We start from the raw sequence: 23,539 nt of genomic DNA, 5'->3' as shown, positions 1-23,539 counted from the left end.
ACAATACACTGCTGTTTAGTGAATCCCCTGTGGACTGACAATACACTGCTGTTTAGTGAATCCCCGGTGGACTGACAATACACTGCTGTTTAGTGAATCCCCTGTGGACTGACAATACACTGCTGTTTAGTGAATCCCCGGTGGACTGACAATACACTGCTGTTTAGCGAATCCCCTGTGGACTGTCAGAGGTCCAGATGTAGAACACAAACAGAGGTATTGAGCGGCTGGCCAGAGGGGAGGAGAGGGCGATTGTGCTGCTGTAGGATCTTTGATGTTTTATGGTACTGGACTTCAGTCACAAGGCTTTCACACACATCTGTAGGCTACCGCTCTTGCTCTGCCGCGCTCAATGACTACCACATGCTCCTAATGGCCCTGTAGAAGTTTGTGCACAAACACACACACACACACCGATCGTAGTAACAGAATGCAAAACAGTTATACTCTGGACGTCCATTAGAAACCTACAACAAATACACTGACAGTAAGCTACAGTTTGACTTTCATTTACTGATCTTGTCAATATGATTCTCAAAAGATTCTCATCACATTGTAGTCTAAAAAGCCATGTGTTTTCAAGCCTTTAACCCCCACATTCAGTGACAGTAAGGGGCATTCACATTACACTGACCTCATCCCCCTGAAACACACACACCTCCCCCGTCCTATTCAAGCCTTGTAAGGGTGAACTCTCCTCTCAATAAGATTCCTGTCCACTCCAGGCAGCGTTTCCATGTCTGTCCAAACATACAGAGACAGAGGAAAGAGAGAAGCAGAGAGCGGTCAGTCAGGCAGAGAACCCATCTGTGTTCTCCTCCATTCTCAGAGCCTGGACATGAGCAAACACTATCGCTTTCACACCACCGGCTTTCAGCGCCCTGCCTGGCAACCATTCTGAGACTGGAGCCTGCCGTTCAGTTCACACTGAACGGCAGGCTCTGCTGTTACGAAGAAGCTTGAACTTGACATCTAGCCAATTAGCTAGCAAGTTAGCAAACCAAGTGCTTATTTGGAGCCTCTTAGAGTTCTAACAGTTATGCCTAACTAATAGTTAACTATAGTGATAAGCAGTGGTGTTTCAAGCACCCCGTGAGGCGGGTGGGTCCCCAACTGAATTATATATTTTTAAACGGTATTGAAAATCATACCATCTTTTTCAAAAAACACCGTATAATGGGGTAACACACACACACACACGCCTAAACAACATCACATGGGTCATAGAGAAGAAGAAGGGAGATGAACATTTGGGTAGTCACCAACTGATAAGATGGCGTCCCAAATGGCACGCTATTCCCTACATAGTGCACTGTTGTTGACAAGGGTCTCTCGTTAAAAGTAGAGCACTATGTAGGAAATAATGTGCCGTTTGGAAGTGACCAAGACTTCCAGGGTGTTTGGGCGGCGGCTGCAAACTCTTCTGGGAAACTACCAGATAACGACAGGAAGAGGTTGAAAGTCTGAAAGGAGGGAATAGAAGAACAGATCTATGGGACACAGGGGTTGAGAAAACACTGGGTTTTTAAGGGCAAGCTGCTGAACTGTGGGGCATAGCACTGTTGGGATATAGGCTGTGTCCCAAATGGCACTCGATACGCTACATAGTGCACTACTGAGACCAGGCAAATAGGGTTCTGGTCAAAAGTAGTGTGCTATATAGGGAATGGGGTGCCATTTAAGATGCATCCTTAGTGTTTGCATATGGTAATGATTGGCTTCACATCAGTCTGGCCCGTTAAATGGTCAATAGTCTAATGTGGGGAGTAAAAATAACATCTTTAACATCCTGGAAGATCAACATACGTACAAACAAATAAGTGTGGTCGTCTAAAAGCAATATGGCTTTATCTTTTATATTATTTTCCCCTAGCTTTCAAGTTTAGTTCAGAAACACTTAAGGACTGCTGGTGTTTGAACCACCGTGCCAAGTTATTGTTATGCTGGGATCTCTTTTCATCTGCCTCATCGTTACATTTCAATGCTGATTTTCACTTCGGTCAACAAAGAGGAGAAGAACAGGTGCACCGTTTAGTAAGGCAAAGCTAATTACGGCTAAAATGGGAGAATTTATTTAGGTTTGTCCGATTTGTCCGATGCGGCCGCTGCCTCCTGCTCAGTTCAAAGCATCATCCATCTTCCAGTTACATCTCCCACTAACACAGGCCCGCTCACATCTCCCACTAACACAGGCCCGCTCACATCTCCCACTAACACAGGCCCGCTCACATCTCCCACTAACACAGGCCCGCTCACATCTCCCACTAACACAGGCCCGCTCACATCTCCCACTAACACAGGCCCGCTCACATCTCCCACTAACACAGGCCCGCTCACATCTCCCACTAACACAGGCCCGCTCACATCTCCCACTAACACAGGCCCGCTCACATCTCCCACTAACACAGGCCCGCTCACATCTCCCACTAACACAGGCCCGCTCACATCTCCCACTAACACAGGCCCGCTCACATCTCCCACTAACACAGGCCCGCTCACATCTCCCACTAACACTGGCCCGCTCACATCTCCCACTAACACAGGCCCGCTCACATCTCCCACTAACACAGGCCCGCTCACATCTCCCACTAACACAGGCCCGCTCACATCTCCCACTAACACAGGCCCGCTCACATCTCCCACTAACACAGGCCCGCTCACATCTCCCACTAACACAGGCCCGCTCACATCTCCCACTAACACAGGCCCGCTCACATCTCCCACTAACACAGGCCCGCTCACATCTCCCACTAACACAGGCCCGCTCACATCTCCCACTAACACAGGCCCGCTCACATCTCCCACTAACACAGGCCCGCTCACATCTCCCACTAACACAGGCCCGCTCACATCTCCCACTAACACAGGCCCGCTCACATCTCCCACTAACACAGGCCCGCTCACATCTCCCACTAACACAGGCCCGCTCACATCTCCCACTAACACAGGCCCGGGCGATGGGAAAGTTCACCCTTCAATTGGAGAGCTTGCTTGGACAGACTGGACAAATATTTCCTTTGTGTGGTCGTCTCCTCGCCTCTGTTCTGCCCTGACAGCCACAGAAGAGGGGTTGGGGTAAGAGTGTGTGTGTGTGTGTAGTGTTGGTCCCCCCCCCTGTAGTGACCCAGGACCGCCCATATAGCTGCTTCCATGTTAAATGTTTGATCTCTGTCACTTGGCTTAGCGTGTGTGTGTGTGTGTGTCCCACACTTGGCATAGGTATCAATTAGACCGGGGTTACAGAGGAAGAGTGTTCACACAGTGTGCAATCAAAACAGCACAGTGCCCATTTGAAATGAAAAGCTTTCGATGTTTACTGTACAGATTACAGTTGAGGGTTGAGGAGGGGTTGGAGTCAGTCAAATGGTTCTCAGATGGTTTCTCTCTGAATGTGTCCAAAATTACACCCTATTCCCTATATAGAGGCTGTAGAGCCAGAAGGCTCCACAGTCAAAAGTAACGTACTATACAGAGGATGTAGGTCACCATTTGGGACACAGCCTCTACATTTCAAACACAGATGGGATGTTACGCTGGGATAGTTTCTAGGTATGTAAATATGTATTGTTGAGGCTCACTGAGGTTATACTTTGAGAGGATCAATTTACAGCAATACCTACAGTATCACCCTACTGTATGGTTTATATCAAGACAAATGTCACCCTCGGTTGTCATATCATTTACTATATATAACAAGATCAATTCTTTCTAAATGAAACATTTTTATCAAGACTCAACTCTCAAAGAGGGAAACTGAACTGCAGACACATATAGGGCTGGTTTCTTGGAAACAGATGAATCCTGGACTAAAAATAAGTAAGGGATAATCAAGGAGTGGCTATGTATTCTATGGAAAACAACGAACAATGTGGAAGGTGTGCTCCACTCCTTTAACCTCCGCGCTAGCGGAGTGGAACTGACCTTCCACGGAGTTGCATTCTAACGCATAGAGCCCCGAGTTGAATATCCCTTTTATACCATGTCTATAATTGAACACATTTGCCACTAGAAATGTGTTAATTTGCCAGTAGAAATGTGTTCAATATCCACTGAATTAGCTAGCAAGTTTACTAGATAGCTACATTAGTCGCTATGGTAACCAAACAGACTCGCTAGTTTAGCTAACCAAACCATCGGTCTTAGCTTGCTATTATGAAAATCGAATTCAACAATACCGATACTGTTTTCAAATTTGTTTGAGCTGCTTTTGCTTTCAAAAGCAGCTCAAACACAACATGTAAAATGAACTAGAGCCATTGAATTCTACCGTGCAAATATTCCGTGCATTATAGGGAAAAAATGCACACTGACAGACGAGGGGGTGGGGTACTGTATATGGCCAAAATGCCACAGCTAAGGGCTGTTCTTAGGCACGACGCATCTCAGAGTGCCTGGACACAGCTCCTAGCCGTGTTATATTGGCCATATATATATAACTGATTACCAACGTAATGAGAACAGCAAAAATAAATGTTTTGTCATACCCGTGGTATACGGTCCGATATACCACAGCATTCAGCCAATCAGCATTCAGGCCTCGAACCGTCCAGTATTTAATCATCAATAAAGATTCTCAATTAAAAAAAAGATTTTTAGTCCAGGACTAGGCTTAATCTACGTCTGGGAAACAAGCCCATAGTGTTAAGAGTTTAGAGGAGAGACAACTGACTGTCACATAAAAACTTTGTCAACGGGAGAAAAGTTAGGAGATCTCAGATATCAAGTCTGAATACTGCACATTGCCTGATGCCAGTCCGTTTCCGTTTTCTTGCCAACTCCTCTAAAATGTTTAGCTTGACAATGACAGCAATGGAGTTTGTAAGAGCACAAACACATCTGGGATCAGGTTACCTACCGCCCATAATGCTGACAGTGTAACTGTCTAGTGCGGTCTGTGTAACTCTGTCTGTGAAGCTGTGGAACAACACACCAACTGCAAAGACAAATAGCCTAGCGCTGGTGAGACCACATGGTCCTGTAAATCAGCGATGGACTACTCTCTGGGTGAACTCTTGACTCAGAGGTCAGAGGTCAGCTCATATCATTACCCTGAGAAGCTGTTCACACTGATCACTTCATAGACAGACGGACAATCTGTTGGATAGACAGGGAGAGTGGAGCTAGAATGAAGATGTTCCGGCTGAGAATGATCCTCCCCCTTTTGCAGTATTTGGAGCTTCAATATATTTGAAATGTTGTGTGTTTGCTCATAGTGCGTGTCTTTGGGAGAGGAACATGTCACCCTATGTACACTGAACAAAAATATAAAACGCAACATGCAATTTCAAAGATTTTAAAAAGAGTTACAGTTAAGGGGAGTTAGTCAATTGAAAATAAATCCATTAGGCCCTAATCTATGGATTTTACATGTCTGGGAATACAGATATGCATCTGTTGGTTTATAGATACCAAAGTAGGGGTCTCCCGAGTGGCGCAGCAGCCTAGGCACTGCATCGCAGTGCTAGAGGCGTCACTACAGACCCGGGTTCGATCCCGTGTCACAACCGACCGTGATCGGGAGTCCCATAGGGCGGCGCACAATTGTCCCAGCGTTGCCCGGGTTAGGAGAGGGTTTGGCCGGGGGGGCTTTACTTGGCTCATTGGCTCTAGCCACTCCTTGTGGTGGGCTTGGTGCCTGCAGGCTGACCTCAGTCGTCAGTTGAACGGTATTTCTGCCGACACATTGGTGTGGCTGGCTTCTGGGTTAAACAGGCTCATGTTTGGGAGGACGCGTGACTCGACCTTCGCCTCCCACGCCAGTTGGAGAGTTGCAGGGATGAGACAAGGTCGAAATTGGGAAGAAAAAGGTGGTAAATAAATAAATAAGTAGGGGCGTGGATCAGAAAACCAGCCAGTATCTGGTGTATTCACCATTTGCCTCATGCAGCGTGACACATCTCCTTCCCATAGAGTTGAACAGGCTGTTGATTGTGGCCTGTGGAATGTTGTCCCACTCCTCTTCAATGGCTGTGAGAAGTTGCAGGATATTGGTGGGAACTGGAACAAGCTGTCGTACACGTCGATCCAGAGCATCCTAAACAGGCTCAATGGGTGACATATCTGGTGAGTATGCAGGACATGGAAGAACTGGGACATTTTCCGCTTTCAGGAATCATGTACAGATAGTATATTTTTAGGATCCCCATTAGCTGTTGCAAAAGCCACAGCTTCTCTTCCTGGGGTCCACACAGAACATTAAAGATGACAGAACATTAATAGGCAAGAACAGCTCAAGGACAGAACTACATAAATCCTTGCGACATTGTGACATGCGTTATCATGCTGAAACATGAGGTGATGGCGGCGGATGAATGGCACGACAATGGGCCTCAGGATCTCGTCACGGTATCTCTGTGCATTTAAATTGCAATTGTGTTCGTTGTCCTTGGCTGGGGCACTCTGTTCACAGTGTTGACATCAGCAAACCGCTCGCCCACACGACGCCATACGTACAGTTGAAAATGGGATTAATCCACGAAGAGCACACTTCTCCAACCCACCAGTGGCCATCGAATGTGAGCATTTGCTCACTGAAGTCGGTTACGTTGCCGAACTGCAGTCAGGTCAAGACCCTGCTGTGGACAACGAGCACGCAAATGAGCTTCCCTGAGATGGTTTCAGACCGTTTGTGCAGGTATTATTTGGTTGTGCAAACCCACAGTTTCATCAGCTGTCCACGTGGCTGGTCTCAGATGATCCCGCAGGTGACGAAGCCAGATGTGGAGGTCATGGGCTGGCATGGTTACACCTGATCTGCTGTGGTGAGTCCGGTTGGACGTACTGCCAAACTCACCAGAACAGCTTATGGTAGAGAAATGAACATTCAATTCTCTGGCAACAGCTCTGTGGCAGCTCTGTGGCAAAGGTGCCCCTGTGTAATGATCATGAAACATGGGACCAATACTTAACATGTTGTGTTTATGTATTTGTTCAGTGTATTTACGTGGTAGTTACTGTACATCGGCAGAAAGTGGGTTTTTTCTCAAGAACTAGTCTTCTTATGAAGATTGTCCATTTAACATGCTTTTTAGTCCAGAAGCAGGCTAAATCTGTTAAATGATCCTGTAATGTCCTAAAACATATGCATTTACATAGGCAGATAGAATAATTGTAAATGTGCTACATTACATTGATTCAAATCCTTAGATGAGTCCATAGGGTGGCGGTGGAGTTTAGTGGTCATTAACACTAGGCTAAACGATATGGATGAACTGTTATTTAGACAGGATGTCCATTGTCATCCTAAGGGTGCTATAGTAGACTAAACACAGTTGACCATCATCCATCATGTCCAGTGGAATATTAGGACCACATGTCATCAGCCATATCTCCGTTACTCCAGGATATCCGTCTCAAATGGCATCCATTTCCCTACAGATGTAGAATCTGAATTTGATCACCCTGTTGAAGGAGAACTTTCCTGCACTACAGGTTTAAAAAGGCTTCTGAAGTTTGTAATTTCCACTTTGAAATTTCAGACTTGATTTTCCCTTTCGAAAAATGTATCAATCCCTACAAAATGTTCCATTAATAATAATCCCCCAAAATAATTCACATTTCCTGTTGCTGCTTTAGCAAACTGACACAAATTAAGACACTAAAAGGGAACACGGTGCAATTTGAGACGCAAGCCATGATCTTGGTTTAGTAATGAATACATGTATATCACGTACTCTCTGGCCAATTGTCATCAAGCAACTTGATATACGGCAAAACGAGAACAGTCCCTGAATGATTGTTTAAATGTGACAAATTGATTGGGTTTAGAAGTAGGATCATGGGGAGGAAACTGTAATGCATTGTCTTTCTGTCATGCTGTTGAATACATAGGACCATGCCAGGGGTTTCGAGTTTCGAGTAAAGACACGCCCTGAAATCATTACGATGATTTATTAACAATTACAAAAAACTGTAAACGCTTCCACTCGTGGCTTCATTAGAAAAACATGGTTGAGCTTGGATTATAGTAACAGTTTAAAACAGTGACACGAGGAACGGTGGAGAGGGATGGAGCGTCTCTGACTAATGTGTGTTTCCTCGGTAGGGATTAGACCCCGTTCAGTCTCTCCCAGTCAGAGGAAACATAAACAGCCATGACACTAGGATTAAGGCTTATATAATGAAACTCTAACTTTATAATGCTGGATGTTATGCAGCCCCTTGACATGCCTCAGTTAAATATCCTTGGCACTGCTCGATGCCCATCTGAACTGTAAAACAAAAGTTGTTTCAATTTGTTGCCGGCTCTCACGCATCTTAGTAGTAGCAAAATGCTTTTCTGCCTAGTCATAAGAGCAAACATCACTCCACACTGCAATCAAGACTTACCCAAAAAGGAATAACAAAGGTATCTACAAATGGATTGTTTGACTCATCCAAGTTACTTATAGACTGTGGACATGAAGCGCATTGGATTTGTGTCAATAATGCTAAAAAGTTAGCATTTGAAAGCGTGGCCAGGTAAACAAAACAAAAGCATGGATTGTGATCATACCTTATCCGTAGACTGCTTACAGGGTAGGAACACCAGTATGTAATTTAGCAATTTGGGTGAATAAGTCATTCCTAATAACCTTATTCCCAACACAGAGCAGTACACACTCAAAATGGGGTTTATTTCATTTCAGTCATCATTGAGATATGACCATATGAGTGCTGTAATGTCCCTACAAGGATTTTGTTTCCCCTCAGTCAAGTCAACACCAGCCCCAGCTAATAATGAACAAACAGCAGGAGAGTAATGACCATAGCAGAGACCAACGTTATGGCTGCCCAACAGTCATGTCATCAAAACCATGACAAGGATTCTGGGAGGGGAAACAGGCCCTTTAACAATGTCAGCTGACTCTACATGACCTCTAGTGGAAGATTGGCACAGTTCAACGGACAGCCACTCTCTTCACTCGCTCTCCTCCCTCTCTCTCGCTCATTCACTCTCTCCACTCCCTCTCTCTTACAGGCCCAGAGAGAAGAGAATGCGTCGGCAGGCAACTTTCCACACCTCTTCCTTTCAATCCACTCCCTTAACTGTTCCCACCCTCTCCCTCCTCCCGCATCTCTGCCTCCCTGGCAGAGGACATGCACCTCTCGGTTTTATGGAAATGGATTAGAGAAAATAATATCACCCACAAAGCCATCAATGTTTTGACTGGGCTTAAAAGCCTCTTAAACTGCAGTGGTGCTATGTCCAATAAGCCCACTTCCAACTGTGAGCTAAGCTCGCCTCGCCTTGACTGCCACTGACATCATGGAGAAACCAACGCTAAAGAAACGCACTCCGTTATTGACGAGTGAGCAGAACTTCCCCAGGAAACCAGGATGAGCCAATAGCAATCAGCCGAATCCATGGCTGAGCCAATAGGGATGAAACTAAACCAGGGATCAGCCAATAGAGTTGAGCCAATATTTATCCCTCAGCGTCCCGCTCTTTAACGCCGACCAGAATGTGGTTGCTTCCCAGTTGGCACCCTATTCTCTACATAAGCCTGAGTCAAAAGTAGTGCACTACATAGGATATTGGGTGTCATTGGTGACTCGACCAGCCTGTAACATAAATATCATAGAGCAATCTGAATGAGGGATTTTATAAGCAGCTTCTGTCTCGTTGAGATGGTGGTGATGCGAAGCAATGATGGAACGGGATGAGTCAGAAAGGAGCGGAAACTAACCGGTAATAGGAACCATTTGGTTCTGTGTCAATTCAGAGCCAATGCACAGAAGTCATCGACATCAATCTTCAACAAATCTCTCAGCAGTAAAACGGTTTATGGTTCGTGATTTTGGTGCCAGTGCTGAATAAAGTGATAATTGCCTACTTTAAGGTTTTGCTTGGGTCTACATCCCAAATAGAATCTTATTCCCTACTTAATGCACTTCTTTTGACCAGGAACCATAGGGTCTATGTATGGAATATGGTGCCATTTGGAATCATTATCTTTTTTTGTTCTGGTGTGGTGAGGAATCACCCCAGTTGGTATCCAATGGATGAGATGCACCAACTAAGGTTGCCACCCGAATGGCCCCCTATACCCTATATGGTGCACCACTTCTGACAAGAGCCATATGTGCCCTGGTAAAAAGTAGTGTACTACATAGGGAATAGGGTGCCATTTGAGACGCCAATACTAACACAGAGAAGAGCTGAAGAAATTTCAAGACGGTTACGTGGGATTGAGTTGGCAGGACACCCAAAACCTCTTTACTGTCTGGTTCTGTGAGGACGGTACGATACTTCACCTCCCTAACAGGTAGTAAAATGTGTCAGCTGAATGAATGATCATAGTAAGACCTTAGTGATAACAAGCTCTTGCTCCCTCCCACAGTCAAACAAGGCAACAAGAACCTGCGTCGGATGCCAAAGAAGCGTCTCAGGGTCGTACAATAAATCTACTCTATGCCCGCATCCCAAATGGCACCCTTCCCCCTACACAGTGCACTACTATTGACCAGGGCCCATGGGAACAGGGTGCCATTTGTCGCACAGTTCCAGTTCAAGTTCTCTCTTGTAGCACAGCATTGCTGATAGTGAGATCACGGGAGATTGTTTGCGTGCAGTGGAATTGACTACCTACACACAGACAGCACCGATACATTTGTGTCCTACACATGAGGTCGACAAATGCACTTTTTACACGGTGTAAGTTGCTCTCTCCTTACTAGCATTTGTGCAAGCGGTGCTTTTTACAAACAAACAACAACATGGTTACAGCCTGGCTTCCTTTCAGATAGGGTTGTCACAATTGTATTTCTTTATTTTTGATTTCCCCTTTTTTTAACCAGGTAGGCCAGTTGAGAACAACTTCTCATTTACAACTGCGACCTGGCCAAGATAAAGCAAAGCAGTGTGACAAAAAACAACACAGAGGTGCACATAAACAATCACTGTCAATATCACAACATAAATATATATGAACAGTGTGTCCAAATGTAGAAGAGTAGGGAGGTAAGGCAATAAATGGGCCATAGAGGTGAAATAATTACAATTTAGCATTAACACTGGAGTGATAGATGTGCAGATGATGATGGGCAAGTAGAGATACTGGGGTGCAAAAGAGAAAGAAGATAAATAACAATATGGGGATGAGGTAGTTGGGTGTGCTATTTACAGATTGGCTGTGTACAGGTAGAGTGCTCAGTGAGCTGCTCTGATGCTTAAAGTTAGAGAGGGAGATATAAGACTCCAGCTTCAGTGATTTTTGCAATTCGTTCCAGTCATTGGCAGCAGAGAACTGGAAGGAAAGGCGGCCAAAGGAAGTGTTGGCTTTGGGGATGACCAGTGAAATATGCCTGCTGAAGCACGTGCTACTGGTGGTTGTTGCTAAGGTGAGCTGAGATTAGGTGGGGCTTTACCTAGCAAAGACTTATAAATTACCTGGAGCCAGTGGGTCTGGCCACGAATATGTAGTGAGGGCCAGCCAACGAGAGCATACAGGTCGCAGTGGTGGGTAGTGTATGGGACTTTGGTGACAAAGGTTGGACAAAGGTTGGAGTCATTAAAATTTGTTTTTCAATCACTCCAGAAATGTATTGTAAGCAAACTATTGTTTTGGCAAGAGCACCAGCTTTTCTGGATGACTGTGTGATAATGCTACCGGTAGCCGATGTCAGCAAGACCTTTAAACAGGTCAACAATCTCAAAGCCGCAGGGCCAGACGGATTACCAGGACGTGTACTGTGAGCATACGCTGACCAACTGGCAAGTGTCTTAACTGATATTTTCAATCTCTCCCTGACAAAGTCTGTAATACCTACAGTTGAAGTCGGAAGTTTACATACACTTAGGTTGTTTTTCAACCACTCCACAATGTTTTGTTAACATACTATAGTTTTGGCAAGTCGGTCAGGACATCTACGTTGTGCATGACACAAGTAATTTTTCCAACAATTGTTTACAGACAGATTATTTCACTTATAATTCAGATAGATAGTTTTGTACCCGTTTCCTCCAGCATCTGCACAAGGTCGTTTGCTGTTGTTCTGGGATTGATTTGCACTTTTCCCACCAAAGTACGTTCATCTCTAGGCGACAGAACGCGTCTCCTTTCTGAGCGGTATGATGGCTGCGTGGTCCCATTGTTTATACTTGTGTAGTTATGTTTGTACAGATGAACGTGGTACCTTGAAATTGCTCCCAAGGATGAACCAGACTTGTGGAGGTCTGCAATTTGTTGTCTGATGTCTTGGCTGATTTCTTTAGATTTTCCCATGATGTCAAGCAAAGAGGCACTAAGTTTGAAGGTAGGCCTTGAAATACATCAACAGGTACACATCCAATTGACGTCAATTAACCTAGCAGAGGCTTCTAAATCCATGACATCCTTTTCTGGAGTTTTCCAAACTGTTTAAAGGCATAGTCAACTTAGTGTATGTAAACTTCTGACCCACTGGAATTATGATACAGTGAATTATAAGTGAAATAATCTCTGTAAACAATTGTTGGAAAAATTACTTGTGTCATGCACAAAGTAGATATCCTAACCGGCTTGCCAAAACTATAGTTTGTTAACAAGATTTGTGGAGTGGTTGAAAAACTAGTTTTAAAGACTCCAACCTAAGTGTATGTAAACTTCCGACTTCAACTGTAGGTCTATAACAGTTTGGGTCTAGAGTGTCTCCCCCTTTGAAGAGGGGGATGACCGAGGCAGCTTTCCAATCTTTAGGGATCTCAGACGATACGAAAGAGAGGTTGAATAGGCTAGTAACAAGGGTTTCAACAATTTCGGCGGATACCAGTATTACGATACTCAGAAAACAGTTCTAATCTTGTAAACTCACAGCCTCATGTTGTTACAGTTTGAATCACATTTGTTTATTTTCCAAGCTATAGCACACAGTTATTTACATACAGCAGGGTTTTTCAAAAGGACCATAGACTTTAGGCTACTTCCTGTTTTCTTTTTTTGATATGGAAAATTGATCATTGTGGTATTGCGCTATTGGTACCACACATTCAGATAGTTTGGTCATGTTGTTAACCCCTAAAACAGTAGAGTATCAGTCAAAGACTGTGCTATATAGGAATTGGCTGCCATTTGAAATGTAACCAAACACCTTGTGCACCTCTTGGGCCTTTCCTAAGGTAGGCCCATACATTACGGTAGTATAGTAATATTCTATCTATTACGTAACCTTCTGACCCCTGCTTTTTATTCTGGTACGGTACAACCTGCAACTCGTGTCTCCAACGACCTGCTGACGGGTCGGAGGAAGTCAATCTGTGAATAAATATTACGTTTACAGCCGGTTGTACATGGAAGTAAATCACGGGGGAGGTTTAAACTGTCCTCGGGATGGCTGTGTGTGTGCGAGCGTGCACGTTGGTGTAAGGAAAGAGAGTTAGTGGGTTAGGACAGCTGTTTTAAACATCCTCTCACTCTCTCTCACTCCTTCCTTGCTTCAAGGAAATAATAACTGGAGCCCAGAAAACCGGAAAGCGTTTTTACAGCCAAAGTAAAAACACTGAGTAATTTTCATAAATGTGTTCTAGAGCTAAAAAAGCACTGTGAAATAAAAAAAGTTACGCGACGCCAGGGCTGAGAAAAAAGTCACTGAATCACGTCCCACAGCGCTGATGTTCTTACCATCTTTTGCTAGCGAAACATGACAGTACCTCACGACAACAAACTTCTACAACTTCTTAATTTCTTGGTCCACGCATCACATCTCACAGTCCCAGATCGTAGCTGAAGCTGATGCATTTTGAGGCCTGGATAATTCTCCCTTCCTTTCCCTTTGCTGGGGAAATTGACATCAGACTTTTGGCAGCACGGGTGTATGGGTGTGTGTGCGTGCAGCAGATGGTGGCTACACCTTTCTTGTGTTACTGGTTACTGTGATCAGAGGAGTCCTGGGCTAGTAAACAGGGGTGTTGAGGGAGGGATCGCCTTCCCTCGTTCCCTCCTCTCCCTGTGGGCCTACAACCCCATGTCTCTCCCACCACACCCTTCCTCTCCGTGGCCGACCCATCCATGGTGTCACTTACTGGAACCGACGCAGTTTAGATCTTAGAGTGATGGTCTGAACTCGGCAAACAACGTGTTGGACTGATTGTATTGAACATTCCAGTAACACGTTTCCTGCTATAAAAAGCCATATTTTATGAATGACTAGCCTATAGCAAGAGAAGGTATGTACCACCCTCCCAAAGAGAGAATTATATATATTTTCCTCACACAAATTGAAAGACTAATTTGTCTAACTGCCAGTAAGAAGTTCAACAAGTTCATCAACAACCCTTTCTTTTTTCTTTTTCTTTTTTTATACCCTTTTCTTTTTTTATACCCTGGTATCCAATTGTTAGTAGCTACTATCTTGTCTCATCACTACAACTCCCGTACGGGCTCGGGAGAGACAAAGTTTGAAAGCCATGCGTCCTCCGAAACACAACCCAACCAAGCCGCACTGCTTCTTAACACAGCGTGCATCCAACCCGGAAGCCAGCCGCATCAATGTGTCGGAGGAAACACCGTGCACCTGGCGACCTGGTTAGCGTGCACTGCACCCAGCCCGCCACAGGAGTCGCTAGTGCGCGATGAGACAAGGATATCCCTACCGGCCAAACCCTCCCTAACCCGGACGACGCTAGGCCAATTGTGCGTCGCCCCATGGACCTCCCGGTCGCAGCCGGCTGCGACAGAGCCTGGGCTCAAACCCAGAGTCTCTGGTGGCACAGCTAGCACTGCGATGCAGTGCCCTAGACCACTGCACCACCCGGGAGGCCCTTTCAACAATCCTTTCTAACTGCACCACTGTAACAGGTGCTTAAAAGTACCTCTTCTACCTTCACCAGCTCACACCCAGACTGGATCTCGGGATGTCTGTCTCGCAAACACACGTGACGGACCTCCTGAAAGATTGTAGCCAGTTGTGCCACCAAAAGCTATCAATTCGATGGTGCGGGTAGAGACATTTCAAACTGAGGAGTAAGGCTATCAATACCCATCAGTTACCCATCTAACATAACATCCCCCCATACACATGAATGTGCGTTGGCCTCTCCCAGACAGCTAGCCAGCCCTATATCTGACTGGGAGATGAGATTAATGGCCATATCTCTGACTGGTAGACAACATTCATGTCGATGACAGTGCATTTACTGAGGCATGATTCCAATTAGTGTCTGTCAGGGCTGTATTATCATGGCTCCTTGGTCCTCTTTGCTTAGTAATGCTACATCAGCGAGCGAGAGGGGGAGTAAACAACACATTGGATTGGCTGTCCTTCGATACATCCCAAATGGCATTTCCTTTATAGCGTACTACTTTTGACCAGGGCCTATGGGGTGCCTTTTGGGACACACTCAATAACATCTGGAGATTGGAATCATAAAGAGAGCCATGAAACACAAATGTGCTGCTACCTTCAGATTAGATGCCTCCTCTAAGACCAAAAGCCCTTGTTACTCAACTTCTTGGCCTGTGTCACAAATGGCACCCTGCCTCCTATTCAGTGCACTACTTTTGACCAGGGCCCGTAGGGTGGTGCACTATATAGGGAATTTGGAACGCAGAGGCATTGATTGAAGAATGTAGAAAAGAGAGGGAGCCATGCATTTGATGACACACTAGCATGCACTCGACTCACTCACGCAGCGACAAAACTTGGACAGGAAAATTATTACGGGAGACTCAACAGACAAACAAATACTCTCCAATAAAAAGAGTTGAAGCCATGGACAAGGTTCTGGCCCCACACTAAAGTCCTTCTCTCCTTCCCCTGTCATCCAGCAGCATTTGCCCAATTCTTTGAAAAATGGGGAAAGGCACGAATAAGAGCTGAAGCTGGCAGAAAATGAAACAGTATGAACATACCTAATAAATAAGGGCTTAAATCAAAAGCCATATGCAGGAGCATCAAATTCACTGCAACTTTATATGTAAATTAACATAAGAGAGACGAGATCTGACCGGATCATGAGTAGCCCAGCTCAGGCTTTAGTACTCGGGAACAGAACGGACCAGGGAAAACACACACACACATTTGGCATGGTCCCTCAGATCCTCAAAGAGTTCTACAGCTGCACCAGAAAGCATCTTGACTGGCTGCATCACCACTTGGCAACTGCTTGGCATCCGACCGCAAGGTGCTACGGAGGGAGTGCGTATGGCCCAGTGCATCACTGGGGCCAAGCTGCCTGCCTTCCAGGACTTCTATACCAGGCAGTGTCAGAGGAAGGCCCAAACCACAGACTGTTCTCTCTGCTATTGCACAGCAAGCAGTACCAATGCAACAAGTCTGGAACCAACATGACCCTGCACAGCTTCTACCCTCAAACCACAAGACGTCTAAACAAGACTGCTAAACAGCTACCTGCAATGACCCTTTTTTGCTCTCTTGCGTTGACTCTACACACACACCCCCCAACACACATAACATGCACACACATGCATACTGACGCCACACACACACACATACAAACTGACACCACACACTTTCACACTCACCACATGCACTGCTGCTACTGTCTATTATCTATCCTGTTGCCTAGTCACTTTACATCTATCTATAGGTACATAGCTACCTCAATTACCTCGTACCCCTGCACATCAACTTGGTACTGGTACTTCCTGTATATAGCCATGTTATTACCTCGTACCCCTGCACATCAACTTGGTACTGGTACTCCCTGTATATAGCCATGTTATTACCTCGTACCCCTGCACATCAACTTGGTACTGGTACTTCCTGTATATAGCCATGTTATTACCTCGTACCCCTGCACATCAACTTGGTACTGGTACTTCCTGTATATAGCCATGTTATTACCTCGTACCCCTGCACATCAACTTGGTACTGGTACTCCCTGTATATAGCCATGTTATTACCTCGTACCCCTGCACATCAACTTGGTACTGGTACTTCCTGTATATAGCCATGTTATTACCTCGTACCCCTGCACATCAACTTGGTACTGGTACTCCCTGTATATAGCCATGTTATTACCTCGTACCCCTGCACATCAACTTGGTACTGGTACTTCCTGTATATAGCCATGTTATTACCTCGTACCCCTGCACATCAACTTGGTACTGGTACTTCCTGTATATAGCCATGTTATTACCTCGTACCCCTGCACATCAACTTGGTACTGGTACTCCCTGTATATAGCCATGTTATTTTTACTCTTATTTTTTATTTGTTATTCACTGTGTATTTATTTTTCATGTCACTATTCATAGTTTTTATTTTATATCTTTAACTCTGCACTGTTGGAAATAGACCCCTAAGTAAGCATTTCACTGTTAGTCTACACCTGTTGTCTGTGAAGCATGTGACAAATAACATTTGATTTGACACAGACACTAGCCTGAGGGGAGTTTAACAGCTAGTGTGGGAGAGAGCGAATGTGATCCATCATTGGCACACACCTTTTTTACAATAGGTATAAATATCACATTAACCAGTACTTTGTCTCTCTGCCATCAGATACTGTTTCAATCCTCTCCAGAATGGGATAAAACATGAACGCATATCAAAACACATACAGAAGACGGTTCGCCACAGGATTCAGCTCAGACCTTTTCCATTTGAAAGAATAACACCAGTTATACGGGGCTGATGATTCTATGACATAAACAGAGACAAACACACAGACAGAAAGACAGAGATAGACTTGAACTGCTTGTTGAGAAAATCTGCATTTTGTTATGAGAAAACAAGAGAGTAGATCTTTCTGCAGATACCGTCCTGGTCTGTCATGCTTTGGCAACAGTGGCAACCACCCATTCATGCCAAGAAAACATTTATTGACTTGAGAGAGCGAGCGAGAGGTTACGCCAAGTTTGTGCGACTCATTTGACCGAGGTCTGAGCCTCACCCACCGCACCACCTGCCAGCGTACTGCGCACACACATATACACACATATACACACGGCTGTACTCCACCTCATTAATCTGACCTTCCTGCCAACCTTAAACACAGCTGACTCAAAAGCTCTTCAATTAGACAGAAATCTCCATATTATTTCAGCGTATTCATGGATACTGTATTTCTCTGGAAAATTTGGAGAACGGCTTTTTGGAACGGATGGCAGAGAAGACGAGACACACAATGATCATGTTCCAGAGAAAAAAAATCTAAAAGTCTCGGCGAGGCCCAATATTTATCTGGGTGTGGATGTCTGTGCACGCAGACGAGACAGAAACACAGGATCTAACCATTACACTGTCATCTTCCAAGGAGTACATCAAATATAAAGTCTGCCTCTTAAATGGTGCCCTGTTCCCTTTATAGTGCACCATTTTATACCAGAACCCTATGGAGCGCCTACCCTATTCTCTAAATGGGACTTGGTCAAACGTAGTGCAGAATATAGGGCATAAGGTGCCATTTGGGACATAACAAAAACATGTTTTTTAATATTGTAGGAGATGTCAGCTGACATCTAGTGGGGTTCAAGGGTAAGTAAACAACATGGTTTGTGTCCCAAATGGCACCATTTTCCCTTATAGTGAAAAGACCTAGTGCACTAAATAGAGAATAGGGTGCCATTTGGGGCACTGCCCTGGTTCAGTAGACATGTTGTAAATGTCTCAGCCATAATACACTTGTTTCATACTGGCAATCTGTCCTTCAACACAGTACAAGCCAAGCCAAGCCAATACACACACACACACACACACACACACACACACACTCCTAGCAGCAGCCATTCCCAAACGACAGTGTATAATAACTTCTGGTTTCAGCAATGCTAAAAACAACTTGGACTCAGGGGTAGACGTAACATAGTTAATGTAAATCCAGGACACTCATTAGTATGACATGTAACGTTTGGTATGTATTCATTTGTGGATGTCTATCATTCATTTCATATAAATTGTTAGGAATTACAATTCATATGATATGTTACGAATTCCAATTTGTTGTAGCTAAGTTAGCTAGGTGGCTAACACTAGCTAGGTGGTTAACGTTAGCTGGGTTAGGGTTAGGAGTTTGGTTAAATGGTTAAGGTTAGGGTTATGGGACGGGTTATCTAACATACTGAGTAGTTGGAAAGTAGCAGGCTAAGTAGTTGCTAATTAGCTAAAATGCTAATGGTTGTCCGTGAAGAGACACGCAACCTTTGGGTTGCTAGACGTTCGCATCATGTGTTCACCCATCCACCCTGACCAACCACCCTACTTGCTTTCGTTTTTTTCCTTAAAGGAAAATTCCACCCAAAATCTCTCTTTTGGCATTTGTTTTATTAGTCCATTGTTGATATAGTCCCTAAATGTTTGCATGTCAGCAATCAAGTTAAGATGTACAACTTTCAAAATACAGCCAGTATGATGCATTTTGTATTTTCATTTTCATGCAAAATGCATAGTGCTGAGCGGTTAACCGAAAACTCTGTTATTCTTCGTTTTTAAACAACTAATTGATCAACTCGGTTCAATTATTTTAATTCCATTTCATTCATTTTTTGTCTGTGAGCTCAATGCACATATTACACAGTTTCTCTAGAGATAAATCAGATCAAGCCTGAACTGTGCGATGTAGTAGTTTAGCACACAAAAAAAGTGGTAATTAACTACAATGACCACAATCCATTGTGCATCTACTTGTCCAGTCTGTGTTTCTTTTAAGACTACTAAGGAAGAGACAGAAGAATGTGTGATCGTGAGAGGATATGGAAATCAGCTGTCGCTTGGTGAGGTATCTCTACCTGAAAAATACATGATAAGTGATTGATAGTTGGTACTCAGCAGTCATAAAAGTATGCCTGATTTACTTTGAAGAACTACAAAATAGTGGTTTTGTTCAACAATATTACTTTTATAACAGTCAAATGCGTTCCCAGAACAGTGAGCACTTACCGATGAGTAGATCTTCTTGCGCACTGTATTCCACTTGTTCATGCCAGAAAAGGAGGTGAAAACCTGTATTTCTGATATTGGATGGGACAATACAGGGCAGGAGGCTGCAAGGTGTGACCAATACTATTAGCAGGAACTACACATGCTCTCCTCGACGGGATTTAAACTTGAATCTTCTCTTCTTTTGGACTATAGACTACCAATGTTGTTGTTGTAGCCTAAGTAAATGCTTTGTTTTATCCTATGTTTTGTGTAGACTACATCAATCCATTGTAGAAGAGTGCTACTTGGTCAATGTTACTGAGCTCATGCACTCACCTGTCTTAATTGGTTAATTAAAAGGCAATATGGGATACAAACAAAGTGGTCACCCATTACTCAAAGCCAATTCCTCAGCTGGTTACCAAAAAAGTGGCTGAGTTCCCACTTTGTTGTTATTTGAATCCCAGATTGCCCCTTTAACAAACCTTGGACGAGTGATGAAGTCCACACTCTCACAGATGTGAAAAGTGGGTCATTTTGTTTTTGCTGCTGAGCCATTCAACGAATGCAACACACACAATTGATTTAAAAACACTTCTTTTTTCAGTAATGACATTGAATAATGTAGATACGAAACAAATAGCTGGTGTCATTTATACCCCAGAAAAAAAGCAGCATCTCCACCATAACTTTGCTGCATTGGGAAACGTGTGAAATAATTGACAACATGTGTAGGCCTTTACACAATGTATCTGTCATTTTTCAAGTTCTTTGACTACCTCATTAGAGAGGTTGCTGACTGCCACATAATGTGCCAATAACGCGAATAACCCCTTTCTTCTTCTAAACTACAAAACACTTCACACCCAACTGCTTTCATTATTAGCCTAGTTTGGTGTGAGAGGAAAGAGAAAGATCTGCATCCAAAATGGCACCCTTTTCCCTATATAGGGCACTACTTTTGAGTAGGGCCCATAAGGTTCTGGTCAAAAGTAGTGCCCTATTTAGGGAATAGGGCGCCATTTGGGATGCGTTTCCTGACAGTGGCCATAGCACATTGCGGAGAGCCTATACAGTTCTAGCCCACTCAGTCAAAGCATTCTGATCAGCTTTGAATACTGGATAAGTGCACTCACACACGCACTGCATATCCAATTCATTACCACCATCACGACTTCCCCCACCCGCCCAATCAAGAGGATGTTTGCATGGTTGCCTTTACTGCTGCTTTTAATAAAAACAAGATAAAGCAATGCTTTCTCTCCCACTTTTTTCTTTGCTCTCTTTTTTTTCCTCCCTCGTTTGTCCCAATTAAACACTCCCCCAGTGTGTTTTTACTCTGTGTTAATTTCTTCACGTTTGTTTTGTTCATGTGAAAACGACCTCTCAGAAGTCTGTAGGGGTATGAGGCGCTTGGACTACGTCCCAAATGGCACACTATCCCCTATATGATGCACTGCTTTTGACCAGAGCCCTTTTCAAAAGTAGTGTACTACATAGGGAATTAGAGTACTATATGAGACATAGGTAATGCACTTGCCCTCCAAGTTGCTGGTTCAAATCCTCTTCGGATCGGCCGTTCCTCCTAAATCGCTACATAGGGTCATCTCTTCCTCCCACAGCGTCTCTAGATTGATGAGGAGAGATAGGAGTTCCAAAGGGCTATCCGTTACCAATTAGCTCTGTGGATTCACACACGCAAATGCATAGGATAAATGCTGGAGACACACACAACACACCGAACGGACACACACACACAAACACACACCCTGGCCTATGGGAAAGTTACAGGGCGGGTCTCGTAGCCTGAATTCTAGACTCCACTGTATACTCCTTCAAAGCATACTTGTCGACCTCTATAGATGTACTAATGCTGTGAATCAGCATCAATCTGCCTTTGTAAGGCTGTAAATAATGAGGCAGGACAGTTCGATAGCTGACCACAGATTGGTCTGCATCCCAAATAGCACCCTACTCCCTATATAGTGGACAGCATATAGGTAGTAGGGTGCCATTTGAGACGCAGACGTGGTGGTCTGGATCCAAAATGGCCCCCGCTTGGATCTCCTGGGTGGCCTGGACTGCCTCAGTTGCTTCAACTAGGCCTGGTTTATTAAAGGCAGAATGGTAAACAGATTCTCGGGTATTGGGAGGCTCTCTGAACTCTCGGGGGATAATAATAAGGATATGAAAGAGAATCCCCACTGATACTCAATAACATTGTGTTTGAGGGGAATCCTTTTTATCTTTCACATACAATGTGAAATGGTATTATATTCCTTATATACAGTATGATGCACTAATTTTGACCAGAGCCCTATGGGCCCTGGACAAAAGTAGTGCACTATAAAGGGAATAGGGTGCTATTTGGGATGCAAATCATGGGAACTTATCTCACCCATACGCTACGATGACGTTAACAAAGCAATATGAGGAACAGTAGGGCGTCACAATGTCTACAGTACATCCCAAATGGCACCCTATTCCCTATATAGTGCACTACATTTGACCAGGGCCTATAGGGTAGTGCACTAGGGAATAGGTTGCCATTTGGGACACACAACAAGTCATGTGTATGAGTTATGACACATCGAGATATGTTCCCATACGTACTGTCCATGTGAATGACAGCATTAAAGTGGAAAGCGTATAAGACATCTGTGTGGCAGGGACTTCTTTAACTTCTCATTCTTCAGAAACACTTCATGCTTTGATAGTTTGATGACATGACAAATAAGAGAATAGGAGAGACACATGTAGTCAGAGAAAATATTGATACTAAAAATGAACCAAGCGTTACTGGCAAATAATAATCTGTGTGTGAAATAAAACATAACAGATGGCAATCAAACAACATAGTTTTCCATCAAACAAGGAGTGTCCAAAATGGCACCCTATTCCCTTTTCAGTGCACTACTTTTGACCAGGACCCATAGGGCTATGGTCAAAAGTAGTGCACTATATAGGATATAGGGCACCATTTGGGATGCAAACATAGTCTTTAATAAAGAAATATCAAAGAAGATGATCTAATTTCACACACGAGGAAAGACGAACGTTGCTGAAAGCTACATGTACAATGGTCCTAATTACACCCAAATCAACACGCCCTTGAGACCTGATTAGGCCAAATCAACACACTCATACATCTTTTGTGGCAAGGATCCTTTTGAAAAACCACATCCCTTTCCACTGAATAAACTTTCCCCACTAAACGTGAATAAACGTTCTGTGGAAATACCTTGGATGGCTGTAGTCTGCATACCATGCTTTATTATATGTCTGTGTTAGCATGGGAGGGAGAATGCTGATGGTAATCCTGACGCATCCCTGTACAGGAACAACCCTCAGGCTACGTCCCAACTGACACCCTGCTCCCTATATAGTGCACTACTTTTGACTAGCCTGGTCAAAAGTAGTGCACTACATAGGGAATAGGGTGCCATTGGGACACACGTCTGGGGCTGGGAGGCTTTCTTTAGACCACATCCCGTTTTTGGAGGGTTGGGAGGGATGGAGGTAGTTGAAACAGGCAGCGCTTGGTGAGACATGGCGGGCGCACGTTTGAACAAGGCGTTCATACGGTGCCGGAGCGGGGTGTCTTCTCACACTCAAACCAGCATAATGTCTGTGGTGGGTGTACGTGGGGAGGGGGGGTGTGTGTGTGTGTGTGTGTACACGTGGTTACATACTGTATGTGTCTGTGTGAGCCTTTGCGCATGGAAAACTGAATCTGCACTTATGTCTCCTCTGCTCA

The sequence above is a fragment of the Oncorhynchus clarkii genome, chromosome 15 (assembly GCF_045791955.1).
Source record: "Oncorhynchus clarkii lewisi isolate Uvic-CL-2024 chromosome 15, UVic_Ocla_1.0, whole genome shotgun sequence".
In the NCBI taxonomy this organism is placed as follows: domain Eukaryota; kingdom Metazoa; phylum Chordata; class Actinopteri; order Salmoniformes; family Salmonidae; genus Oncorhynchus; species Oncorhynchus clarkii.
Note: the sequence above shows the minus strand (reverse complement) of the source record.